At 35.3% G+C, this 14,464-nt stretch overlaps 1 long non-coding RNA gene across 1 annotated transcript; it reads right to left on the bottom strand.

The window, feature by feature from the left end:
• Positions 1-13,363: 13,363 nt before the first annotated feature.
• Positions 13,364-14,192, bottom strand: LOC114537093. Its single transcript, XR_003688551.1, has 3 exons — positions 14,026-14,192; positions 13,836-13,914; positions 13,364-13,429 (listed from the first exon to the last, which is right to left on the bottom strand). It is a non-coding gene; the product is annotated as an uncharacterized LOC114537093 (long non-coding RNA).
• Between the last annotated feature and the right edge of the window lie 272 nt (positions 14,193-14,464).

The following is a 14,464-nucleotide window of genomic DNA, read 5'->3' as shown; positions in this document are numbered from 1 at the left end:
CGACGCTGTAAAGCAACGGTGAAGAAAGAATAAAGATTCTAGACAAAAAATATCGTTAAAACGTTTGTAAAATACTTGCCTGATGTTGTGCCAAACTTGTCGCTTGTCAATGATCATTGTTGTAATATGTATAAATTGTTATAGTATAGCTACTCACTGCATGTATATGAGCTATTCCGCAATTTGATTGGTCGAGCTATACTCACCGTATATCAGCTCATATACGGTGGATAGTAAAACCAAAGAAAAAGCAAAATGGCTGAGCGAATTAATTAATTATTATTTTCATGTAAATATGTATTAAATTGCTAATAAACACTTTTGTCGCGCAACAAATGGTATTTGGCTTGTTAGTTATACTAACATTACTTTAAATCGGATTATATTGCTATAGATGCTGCGATTTTTACCGGATTGTCATAATAGCTGTATTCTCGGTATCAAATTGTCCAAACCATATTTGCTTGTCTTCACTAGACTAAAGATAGTTGATATACATGCGCTTTCTTCTCTAAGTATTCATGTAGCTACTCACGTTTTCGTATACCACAAATTGTTCTCTTGGATCTGATGTTCTACGAGCGGCATGACTGCGTGAAAAATTGATAAAATATCGTCAGCAAATGTAAGAATGATATTTCAGTGAATCTTTAACTCAATACTAGCAGACTGTTGCAATACCTCTACTCATACACCACGCTGACAATGAAGATGTCGAATTTCAGGTATGTCAACATAATAAGCAGATTTGTTCGAAATATGGTTACGGATATAAATTTTAAAAGTTACGTTTTCTCACACCATATTGCTGGTTAACAACAAATGCATGAAAAGTTTTAATCGAGGTATGATAAGAAGAAAATGGTTCCGACTTGCATTTGAAGAAACAAAAATCACCAAAGCAAATTATTTTGCCAGAAAAATAGCGGATATATAAGCCGAGGTCGCATAACGTTCACGGTAATATTAATCCAATGCAGTTTCTGGGCTTAAACTTACCCTTGGCCTCTCTCAATGTCATCAAGATCTAAACGGGCACCATCACTGTTATCACCTGTAATAACAAGAATCTTATAGTTTCTAAGTCAAAAATGTGGGAATAATCTACTGTTTGACTACTTGGGGCCGGTTGTATCAAGTTCGTTTAGCTTAAACTGTGGAGTGTAGACAAGTCAAAATTTAATAACACACTTAACGTCTCTCTTGAATGAATCAACTTGGATATTATGCACTCAATATGTAGATGTAAACAGTATCTTACGATAACGATAGACTTGCTTTCTATTTTGAACTTAACCACCGTTTAAGCTAAACGGGCTTGATACAACCGGCCCCTGACAATTACTCTAATTAGGGACCTTAAAATACACCAAATCTACGACGAGGACGTGACATGAAATCAGCCGCTAGTGTCAGTGTTAGGAACCCAGTTTTAATTAGTTTTACACACAGCTCTGACCTCGTTTAACAAAAGGAGTTCATAAAAGGGGCCGCAAACCCTGGGTTAAATTTTAATACAGTGTTTTAGTTCATGATCATGTGCTTCTGAACAACCGTTTAGAAAATATTACTTCCATCGGTCCAGAAAATATTTATGAAAAAAATTTTAAACTTCATAAACAAGCGATTAGAAAAATTAAATTTGCTTTAACCCAGCTCGGGTAAACTAACCAGCTTTTGAACAACTGGCCCCTGTTGTGAAACTGTGGAAATGAAGACAGTATTGATTCACGTCAGCGTCGTAGATTTGGTGTATCTTAAGGTCTCTATTATCGAATGAGGGCGACGTCTATCTTATCATAGAAATCAAGAGCCATGTATTAGCCAGAGGTATTTTTTTTAGAAAAAAAACTTGTAAAAATGAAAAATCGCACCGAGACGTAGCGTAGCCAACCAGATTGCAGAAATTTTAGTAGTAGTTTTTACTCGTGATAATTAGTCTTGATAATTGCCATGAAAAAACTGGTTTAAACTTTATCTTTTTTGGTGTTTATAAAATACTGAGCAAAAATTGGAAATGAAACATAAAAAAACGTAAAAACCGCATGGAGTAATACTGTATACTTGAAAGCAACCAGCTGCAAGGTTGAGTCAGGAAAAAGACAGAGAGGAAGATTTCGTGAAATAAGTTATGGGTCTTATACAAAATTCGCTCTGTTTCAAAATTCGTCCCTACGTACAAAAGCGTAGAGTACTTTCAGAGCTTTGCGTGGAAGAAACTTACAAAAATTAAATCAAACAGCTGAAGAACTTGTACGCAAGTTTGTGAGGAATTTTGTTGGAGAGTTGTTGAATTTTTTGTGATATGGCGGAGAGCATAAATGAATGACATGCTCCAACATACAGAAGTTTTTTTATTGTGGACTTAGATTGTAGATTCTCGTATTTCAATTTGGCAAATGAATCGTGGTTGTTCTGTAAAACATTTCAAACTTAATTAAGTCTACTAAATATGAGGTTGAGAAGTGAGAAATGTGATCAAACGTGTGGATAAGGTTTAATTATAGTTTTTTAAGCTTAGGACTTTTCTGAGTTTCGACTGAATGGATTGAATCTAAACGAGAAGATCGCTAATAAAGTTTGCTGAAAACGTTTTGTCTGCTGTTCAAGATGAAATCCAGAGCTTGCATCAGCCAAACACGACGATTAACGTGAAGTGCACTAGTTACTACGTAATTTCAGCCAGAGAATCGATAAAATGCTGTTTGTACGTTTCCTAAATTACATGAACATAATTTGCGTAGAATTCTAAACTATCAAGATGATGCTTTTCAGAAGCAACGAAGCTTGCAGTCAGTACCATGCAGAACTTTAAGAATTAAAGATAGAGCACGTGGCCCGTCTATTATTACGTCACGTAGCAAAAAAAAATGCGGTGGTGGTGGTGGTGGGATGGATAGTGAAAAATTTAGTATCCAGGATAAGTCTACAAGTCTGCGAAATGTAAACAAGATTTCAGCAATGGAAACCATGGAAGCTTGCATACGGTGAAATATCTCTCATATAACCTTTCTTTACGTCAGAGATGACCATATCCTCAGCCATATCATGTACCGAAACTATAGATGATCGATATGAAGATCGTGGCACGCTAATTTAGATACATACTAGAAATACATGCATGCAGTAGCCCCTCGCTATTTCAAACCAAGTACAGAATTTCCTGAGTTAACCTGACCTAAACTTATATTACGAAATGACACAAAACTCAAATCAATCATTATTATATTTTACCGAGTATATTATATATAGCTAATGTTTCCATCATTCAATACAAAAATAATCATAAAGCTAGTGTAAACATTGCCCGTTCAATTTTGCAGCATTATACCACGCCAGCAATTAAGTAATGGTTTAAAATCGAAGTTTCAAACGATCAAAACAGTACAAAATCTTCGCAGACAAAGAAAAAACTTCAAATGTTATTTTATTCTGTATTTTGCAGTCGACGCCGGCGGCTAAAAGTTTTATACTTTATAAATATAGTGTGTATTTTTGATACCAAAATTCAAATTACACTTTCAAAAACACTTTTTGAAGTTAAAGCAAAGGTGTAATAGCCTTTCAGTCTAAGAAGGCAGCTACAGTAATGTATCTTCATATAACATCAGTCTAAGAAGGCAGAGTAATGTGTCTTCATATAACACCAGTCTAAGAAGGCAGAGTAATGTGTCTTGACAACATCAGTCTAAGAAGGCAGAGTAATGTATCTTCATATAACATCAGTCTAAGAAAGCAGAGTAATGTATCTTCATATAACATCAGTCTAAGAACGCAGAGTAATGTGTCTTCATATAACATCAGTCTAAGAAGGCAAAGTAATGTGTCTTCATATAACACCAGTCTAAGAAGGCAGAGTAATGTGTCTTGACAACATCAGTCTAAGAAGGCAGAGTAATGTATCTTCATATAACATCAGTCTAAGAAGGCAGAGTAATGTGTCTTCATATAACATCAGTCTAAGAACGCAGAGTAATGTGTCTTCATATAACATCAGTCTAAGAACGCAGAGTAATGTGTCTTGATATAACACCAGTCTAAGAAGGCAGAGTAATGTATCTTCATATAACATCAGTCTAAGAAGGCTGAGTAATGTGTCTTCTTAATTATAACACCAGAGCCTGTCAATTAGGTTTGGAGATATGTAAAGAAATAAAATAATCTTTCAACAAGTCAATATATCAAAGAAAAATATCAGGATCGTAATAAATAATGTGGAAAAGGCAAGTAATGTGGTCGAGTCCATAAACTCGCTAGATATGGAATATAAAGATGCGTTTCAGATACTGGAGTGCTTGCCTGGTGAGAACCACAAAAAGTGAATGAATAGATGGCGCAGGGCAGAGAAGGTAGAAGTTGCACAAAGATTTCTAAGCTCTGTTAATCACCTCGCCAAACAGGGGCAGATGCACTGTTAGAGGAATACAGCTTGAACCAAAGCAGAGAGTGCTGAGTATTTGTTGTACCAGGATAAAAAAAGTATCTATGGTGGGGTATCTATGGTTATCATCTCCACGTTCTTCACAAGAAACGACGGAAATTCTTACGGACAGTATAAATAGTAGCCTGATACAAAATCCGATGTCAATGAGAAACAAGACCAACCAAACTACCAGACCTCCCTTCTGCATTGAGAAGCGCAATACTATGAGAAGCGCAGGCTGCAAGCAAGATTAAGATGATTTAAATGACAACGTTAGGAAAATATTTAAACACTAAAATTATCAGAAAGCCAAAATGCAAGAATCTACGATTGTTCCACTTCGTACCAGTACAAGATACATTTCTGAACAGCAACTACATGGAACTATTGATCAGATTGAGAGATCGTCTGGACAGTGCGGCTAGAACCAGGCTTTAATTAATTCACGCGAGAAAGATTGGACCCTTGAGAAAGCTAGAAAGTTAAACGAGACCACGATTGAACAATTGAAGAAAATAGAGGGGGAAGACGATCAAGAACCTGTCAATTAGGATCGGAGATATGTAAAAAATAGAATAATCTTCCAACAAATCAACATATCAAAGAGAAGATAGCGGGGTCCAAATAGAACAATGTGGTCGTTTCAGATACTGGAGTGCTTGCCAGGTGAGTACCACATAGAGTCTGAAAAAGTGAATGGAGTCAGTGTAAGACATATGACAACCTCATAGATAGATGTCGCAGGGCAGAGAAGGTAGAAGTTGTGCAAAGATTTCTAGGCTCTGTTAATTACCTCGACAAACAGAGGCAGATGCACTGTTTACAGGAATAGCTTTAAACTAAACCAGAGATAGCAGCATTGCTGAGTATATTTGTTGTTTCATGATGAAATAAGTATCTATGATGGGGTATGGTTTAAGGTTATCATCTCCACGGTTCTTCGCAAGAAACGACGGTAATCTTGAGTTTTCTGGAACACTTTACGGACAGTATGAATAATAGCCTGGTACGAAAGTTGATGTCAATGAGAAACAAGACCAACCAAACCTCCAGACCTGCCTTCTTCATGGAGAATACTATGAGAGACGCTGGCTGAAAACGAGATTACGAAGATTACGACGTTGAACAGCTTGGTGGGAACTGAGTGTAAGAAAATACTTTGGAAATACTTAAAACACTATCAGAGAGCCAAAATGCAAGAACCTGCGATTGTTCCATTCGTACCAGTACAAGATACATTTCTGAACATCAACTATATGAAACTATTGATCAGTTTGAGAGATCGTCTAGTTTTTGGCTGCATGGACAGCGGGGCTAGGACCAAGTTTTAATTCACACATACTGTATGCCTGATATGGGATAAAAAGGTGGGTTTCAGATACTGGAATGCTTGCAAGACGCATGACAACCTATATAGATGTGGCAGGGCAGAGAATGTAGAAGTTGTGCAAAGATTTCTAGGCTCTTTTAATCACCTCGCCAAACAGAGGCAGATGCACTGTTTACAGGAATACGTGCAGTAGCTTAAAACCAAACCAGACATAAGAGCATTGCAGAGTATTTGTTGTTTCATGATGAAATACATATCTATGATGGTTGTGGTTTAAGGTTATCATCCCCACAGCTCGTTTCGTCCAGTATCGTCGATAGCAGCTTGATACTAAAGCTGGTGTCAATGAGGAACAAGACCAACCGAGGTCTTTACCTGTCAATACTGTAAGATTTGCCTAAGGCTGACATCGAACAAGACAATCAGGCAGAGCTTAGATTAAAACCAGGAGGACAAATACAAATTTCAATTTTCATTCTTAATTAAAGAGGTAACAGATCAACAAATCAGAATAAGCAACCCTTACAAGGATGGTAAGAAACATGAAGGAAAAAGATTTTTCTTGCAGACTCAAGGATTCATCTTGCAGATCTTGATTTTGATGGCTAATTATTTCACAGAAACTGTAAGCTTCTAGCTTATAATCTAGCACAAAGAATAGTACCCCTAAAACAATACTAGTAACCCAACCCTTTGCAGTAGCACCAGTTACTCGGCGAGGTCTTGTCATGGTGTTGCCATAGAGGTAACAAGGGCGCCCTGGGTGTGCTAATGTAGGGTGGCCAAAGGCAGGATTATTCCGACCAGCTCGTTTTTTTCCCGACATCTTTATAAGAAAAAAGTAACGAATATTGATAAAACTGACAGAGGTTTTGGGCAAGGATGCGCATGCATTTGCTATGACAAAGATCACGAGCTACGTCTACTAATTTAAATTGACGCTTCATGCACAATGAATATGACCGATAAATATTCACGTTTTACATATACGCTTTTAAATTGAGTAGTTGAATAATTTTTGATACAGTTAACTGTTTGTGGGAAAACTGTATTACAGAGATTTCTAATCCACATGCATTAACAAAAAAAAGATACGTTATTTCACGATACTCTATTATAGCTTTGTAATCTTAGTGGATGAGCATACAGCGTATTCTATACGCAACATTTGTTTATAACAAAAATATAAACATATTCGCAATTGCTTCAATCCTCTCATCAGTTTAGTTCTTCCGCTGTACTATCGTGGTACCTTATCTTTGTATAAACGTCAGGAACCGTTTGACTAAAAGTACTAACTTGAAAAGGATTTGCTGTAGCTCCAGCATTCTGATACGGAACATGCTGGTGTTTCTTTAGACGGTCACCATATAATGCAATAAACTGTATAAACTCATTGAACAATAAATGCGGTCGAAGCTACATCGCCGTTCATTATTTGATCGCGCCAATCTCCGACATTTCGAAAATTACATTCCTTGCGTAATGTTATATTAATAGAAACTATGTTTATCGGAAACTGGAAACGTTCGGAGGAAACAGCTAGTTTAACCTGCGCGACAACAGTAAAAAATTGGGGTAGTGTCGTACCGTATAATATTAGAAACAACCGCGTCTATTTTCTGATAGTTCAAATACTTTTGGGTTGTTCAGCATAACACAGCCACAAATGCAAAAATAGCTTAGTCCCTGTTATGATTGATATACTCCGACAACATGCAGTGTTCGTAAATTTCCGACAGGTTTTAATCCTGGGGGGGCATGCCCCCTCCCCCCTGTCCCCCCCCGGATACGGAGCCCCTGAGAGGTAACCTAATGTGAATGAGGAGCCAACAGTGATAGTCAGCCAGCCACCTCCAGAAAAACATAGTGCAACCCATAAAGATAACAAGGATCAGCAAATGCCAGTGAGATTCAACATTTTGGCTCACCATATACAAATAATTTGTTCACATTTAGTTTATTTTACTGATTTTTTGCAAGGAAAGATGTTATGCAAAAGAATGAATATATTTTTATCATTTTTCTTGTACTAGATATATCGGACATTGGAATTAGGATGTTGGATTTTATATTCTAGAACTGCTTGCCTATATATTATAAGTATTGTATAAACAGCAGGGCAGAAGGTAAACATTAATTTGATGTGGTGTAGATGATTGCCTAAAAGTTTTGAAATGGAATCCTACATGCAGTTTTCATGAATTAATGCAGGTACAATTGAAGCTTACTGGGTGTAATTACTGTACAAATATATTCCAAATAATAGCTACGGACTGTATTATTATATTTTATCATTGATGAATACACAGGAAGTAATTCACATGTCAAGAGAGCAGCGTATATCATGTAAATGACTCTCGGAACATTACAACATCCATTAATTTGAGGTGGCAAAAATTTTCAAAAACTTGCTAGACTGTACTTGTAGCATTATTATACACCACTAGCAAATAAAAGTTCTTTGCAAAGAAATTGAGCACAAAGTACCACCTGAATTCTGAAGTTTGATTTGGGATCCTACCTAATTCTAATTCCTGATTTCCAAACTAAATGCAAAGGAGAGTAGGGACCAGAGTTCTGTAAATATAATCTGGTGAAGTCTGTTTACAAAAAAAACTTTACATGCTGGTTAAAAATAATTATAGTCACTTCCTAAATATCTTGGTGCTTTCCAGACGAATATATTGCTTAACCTTTCCGGCCAGACTATTAGCAAAAACATAGAAAAACAGAAAAATATCACAACTATACGTGAAATGCGCAAGATCTTTATATAGATATGTAGTAATAATGATAATAATAATAATACAATACCATATGCAGTAATTTAGAATGAATCCCAATTTTCCAATTATATAATATTCATGTAATTTGAATGACGGACGTTCAATGAATTCAGTATTCAGCAACCCGTGTATTAAAGAAATATATTCCGTACATTAAATTCCACACGGTTAAGAGTAAGTTTTTTTCCTGGATAGATTCCTTGCTGTATTTTAAAAGTCTTTATGTAGAAAATTATGGTTTTCGAGATCGAAAACTGCGATGAGTATTATGAAATAAATTTCGTATACTCTTCTATAGGCTATTGCCACGTCAGTTGGGCATGCTCTGTGAGGATGGCCGCTGAAGAATGAAAGACATGAGCCAGCAGTCTAGTGCTGATTACGTACCAATGACATACGACCATATGAGTGATACGACTGATTGTGGTATAAATGTTTGATATAAAACGGGTATCATATACGGTAGTATTAAATAGAGTAGTGACTTAAGAGTATCATTTCCACCATTGCAATAAATTCTATCATTTCCAGTTTTTCCACCATTGCAATAAATAATGGATAATACTCGCATGTGTTGCAATTATAGATATATCTTATGTGTTGTAATAACAGATGCATATTTATTATTACACCTGTCTGTGTGATAATACCGAAATTCGCAAAGAAAAACAATGAAACGATGAAATTACTATGTTGTCTATTGTATTGAATCTATTTTTTGTTTCCCTTTCATCTTTGAAAAAAGACCGTGCGAAGAAATATCGGCAGCAGAGTTTGTTCTACTAACTCTAGAGTATGTCAACTTCAATCGTTTGTTGTATATGAATAGCTAAATTGTTTTAAAATCCTTGTCGACTTGAGTTGAAATTCATAACATTTTATTTGTGTTTAGTACTGACTGACTTGCATGATCTTTTAATCTACAATTCATGAATTTAGTAAAGTATAACAATAAACTTTACTTTGTAGTGATCCAAAACATAAACATCAACATTCAACCTTTTTTGAAATTTCCTCCTTTCGCTAGTTTCGGGTTGCCGTTTGGTTTTTGAATAAACTTTGTAAATTGTAATCGCCGACTAACCTATGGTCCGCTTTTCTGATATAAAACATTTATTCCGTGGATAAAATGACTCTCATTTGGCTATTTATACACATCGCCCTGTTTTTTTTTTTAAATCATGCATGAGATTGTCAACTTCAGTTGTTTCTTGCAATCATGCAGATATATATTTCATTTCATGACTAAAACTCTTGTCGACATCGTTGTTTTGAAGCTGGATCAATAATATTTTATTTGTGTTCAGTTAAATAACTGTCCTTTCATTTTGAATGTAATTAAAAAAAACAAAAATCCTTTCTTCTCATTAAATTCTTGCCTTCAAGCCCTTCACGTTCGGTTTTAATTCTCGTCTTTCGAATAAATCATCATTCAAAAATTCAGATAGCTGCATGGAAGTTCATGAAAATCCGCTCCGCATACAGTCAATACTACTAGAAATTAATACATGCATGCAGCAAACCCTCTCCATTTCAAACGAAGTAAAATATTTTCTGAGCTAGCCAGACCTAACCTTCAATATTATGAAATGTCCTAAATGTAAAGCCGATAGCTGATGTTTAAAATTTTTCGGAAACAAACACAGTCGTAAAGATGAAGTGAAATCACCCGTTTTCCTGCTGCTTTCCGTTGCATTAAGTTATAGACTTTCACAGTTTAAGTGAGAGTTAATACTTCATTATAGCTAAACCTTCAAAACATCAAAACAGCACAAATAATATAAATAAGCAAGCAGTGAACGTCGAATGTTGTTTTTCGATTATTAAATTCATGCAGTTATTGCAGTCGACTCTATAAACCTTTAAAGTGATATTTGTTGTATTAAAACTTCGAATTACACTCTTAAGAACTCTTTTTAAAGTTAAAACGATGATGTAAAGCCTTAAATAGTCGGTCACGTCTTCGCAAAACCGAGCAAAACGACATACTGTACCAAGGTCATAAAATGTATTCGTACAGCAAATACGAAATAAACCTCGAAATAAACAAAATAGACTCCTACCATTTCAAGGATTATAAAAGAGTTGTTCCTTTTCACAGCTAGTTCTTTCAGTTCTGATAATATTTTAAACTCTTCCCAGTGTTTTATCTGTTATTTGATTCCACATTTCATATTGTGTTTTCGAAACATTTTTCGAAACACATAGATCATTGATCTATATAATAATATATAGCTCAGTGTTGCACACATGCACGTGCATCTGGAATTTTGAAAACGACAATAAGCGTCATAAAGTAAGAAAGAATACGTCATTGATATGGAACGACCGCTCTCAGTGAACCTTTTGCAAGCAAGATGAAGCTTTTCTTTTCATTACTATTGTAAATACCAGTGTAATCTGACTACATGCATTCACTGTTGGATATATATTATCATAAACCCTAAGGCAGGAAGCCAGTAAAGTACCAACGTTCAACAGATACGACCAAATTATTGTCATTGTCAATGAGTCTCGATAACATAAAAACTGTTCTTCACCGCTCCCTTTCTCGCTCAAAAGCAAACAAGAAACAAACACAAGTTCAGAAAACATTTATTTCTTTAAAAAGTTCCAAGGGCATCACGCTGTCCAGCTTCTGCTTTCCAAAAAACCAAACTTCGGTGAATTCGCGCGACAATTTACAAAAACTTCACCTACCTTGCGAAATTTCACCATTACGAACATAGAAGTCTTGTATATTTGTTCTATGGTAATTTGATTGGCTAATTTATTTTATTCCATGCAATCCGACTTATCCTATTGGCTGGCATCGTTCCATGCAATCTGATTGGCTAAATCAATCCTAGCTTTGGGTGCGTCAGCGTCAGTTACCAGTGACGTAACAAAGAAACACATTGCGCTGTGATTGGTTCTCTATATTGTTCCAAGCATTTGATTGGCCCATCATTTTGTTCTTTATATTTAATTGCTTGATCAACTTTATTCTAATTAATTTGATTGGCTTATGCAGTAACTAAGCAACGCGAATGTTTCTATTTAATTACTGTCGTCATTAACGATCCAAAAGACAATCCAATGTCTTTTGGATTGTCTAACCCAAAATAAAAATACAGACTACGCGAAAAAACCCTGCATATTTAATCATTAAAAATTTTAAATGAGGCTCTATGTTGCCGAATACTGAAATAGATTTAGCAATTATATAACCTTTGACTGTTTCCGAAAGGGACCGGGTGATTTCATAACCATATGAAAATTATTTGGTTAATTGGTTCCGCTGTTTTTGTTTTTGTTTTAATTTGAAAGATTTTCGCGATCGTATTCGTTTGGTTCCAAGTCTCGCTTTACCGCGGACGAAATCGCGCTGACTCAAGAATGTGGTTTCGATGTCACCCTGTCCCATGAACCCAAGACTATATGATATTAAACTCATTAATAAACTCACCAGTGACGAGCGTCCATATGTTGGATGCGAAGGAAACCAAGTAGTTCATTATATATTTAAAACCGAATATCTTGATATTCAGAAAAATTCATTTCTCTCACTAAAACTCGCGGTAAGAAAAATAAGCGTCGGATACTAATTAAAGCTTTGACATAATGAGATTGTTACGTAACGTAATTGCTTTAATCAATTGGCCACTTAAGGTAGAACGATGATGTTTTACTAGGCTCTATTTCCGGGGATTAGAAGTTCGTATATATGTTTCCGTGAGAAACAAATAGAACTTTTTACCAGTAAGGTTAGAAGAAAGAAATCTTCTAAAAACACCTATGGCTATGGCGAGACTCTTAAAAATGAGAAATGAGACAATATGTGTCGAAACGTTGTACATTAATTAACTTAGATAACTCTCACCAATTCTGCTGGATTCCGCTAAATTTTAAAATAAAGTTATAATAACAACACTGCTAATTTGAAGGTGTCAATTTAGCACCAAAAAGGTGCTGTCGAGGTTCTATTTTAACACCATGACCTGGGTGCTAAATTAACTCCAATCCCTGGTGCTAAATTAACGCCCATTCTGGTGTCAGAATAACACCTTTGGGTGTTTAAATAGCACTACATTTGAGGTCAAAGCAGCACCTTTTTACCTACTGCAATTTAAAATGCAGTACATCAGTAATCATATCTAAATCAAAATTAATGACACATATTTACCAGGAAACAAAAAATCAATATATTAAACTTGGTCACAGTTGCTTATTTACAATTACTCCTGCAGGACTATTTACAAAAACAGCCAAACAAATATTTACAATTTTCGACAATCAATGTCAAGTTCTTTATAAATTTATCCACAGAAACTCACTTCCCAGCATGTTCTTCCATGGCCATTTTTTTATTATTTGTATTTCATCATCTGTATATGGAGTCATCAACCTAAGATAAATTGATCAATAATCATTAAAAAAGTCAAATCAGCCCACAAGGTTTCCTAGCATGAAGGAGAGATTCTTTTTCAGTTAGACCTAAAGCAACCACTAGCTGTGTTGATCTGAATGTCTTCTTTGAAAAACAAATTGTTTATCAATTATAGCAGAAAATCTAGTTAGGTTACCAAAACTATAATCGGTACACTAAGCATTGGATAAAGACAGTCAAAATAGTAGATTGTGGGGCAATAAACTACAGGTGACATTGTAATTTTTCCTTGGGAAAATTATAGTATACTAATTGCATGATCATTTACCTGATTCTCTGTGCGGCCAAATAGGCCAATCTTGTTTGTTGTTTCTATCTGGTTCGAAAGACGCAATACAAACTTCTTGGCACAATATTTGGCATTCTTGACAACTCTTGATAGATTGAAATTTGCCAACCATACCATGGACTAATAGTTCTTGCACATTTGACATTTCACTTCCAAATTCTGCCTTTACCTGCAACAAAATAATAGAATGTGTTCAGTTGCAAACCTTACTTGCAAAAGAAAATGATTTTACTAAATTATGGAAACTTGATTTGTTATTTGACTAAAATAATTATAAATGTGAATTTGAAAAATGACAGGCTAAAATGGGACTCTCAGGTAACCTGTAGGAGATTAAATTTAATATCAAAAGACATACACAGCATTGATTTTAAACAAATAACTTGCCCTCTAACATCAAATTTATCAAAATAGAGCAAGGATTATGGTTAATATACAAAAATAGAGCACGGACAATCGTTGATATAGGATAAAATATCGCTAAATTATGTCAATAATATAAGAGACAAGCGAAGACGCATCATAAAATTACGGTAAAGTAAATATGAATAAATACGGTATTTATTCATATATACCTATCATTGCAATGATATTCTCTTTGACCACAGCTTGCTGAAGAGATCGCAGTAAAGTAGAATACGTCATTTGGCTTCTCTAGAATAAAAAAATAGGACACATTTGTTTGTTTAGCGATTTGGCCGTTTGACTTTGAGCGAACATGGATACTGTATGTCTGTATTTGATCAAATTCAAACACTTTAATACCAAGATATTTCTGAGATAATACCACAACCAATTGCCTTGAAATTTCCTTATGGGAGCCCGTTGTTGTTCATGATATTTAGAAGTACCAAAATAGTTGAGTAAATACGCTCAAAACCGACAAAACGTCTTCAACACATCAGCATGAACATCTCGATGAATATACGATTCAAAACAGTTTTCAAACGACGCGCTCAAAATATTTGCATACAAGCGCCGACCACGTGTCATATTTCGTTCCTTATATGGACATACATACCACTTTTTAACCGAATTTGAGGTCCGTGGTAGAAAAATATCAGACCGAGGTCTTGACAAAAAAGACCGAGGTCTGATATTTTTCCAGTACGGACCGAATGTATTCGGTTAATAAGGGATTTATTATATGGCATACAGCGAGGGATACAGTATTTAGTTTATTTCTTTATACAATGCGCTGCAG

The sequence above is a fragment of the Dendronephthya gigantea genome, unplaced genomic scaffold (genome assembly GCF_004324835.1).
Source record: "Dendronephthya gigantea isolate DGI-Jeju-01 unplaced genomic scaffold, DenGig_1.0 000150F, whole genome shotgun sequence".
NCBI lineage: Eukaryota > Metazoa > Cnidaria > Anthozoa > Malacalcyonacea > Nephtheidae > Dendronephthya > Dendronephthya gigantea.
Note: the sequence above shows the minus strand (reverse complement) of the source record. Positions and strands in the feature narration are given on the sequence as shown.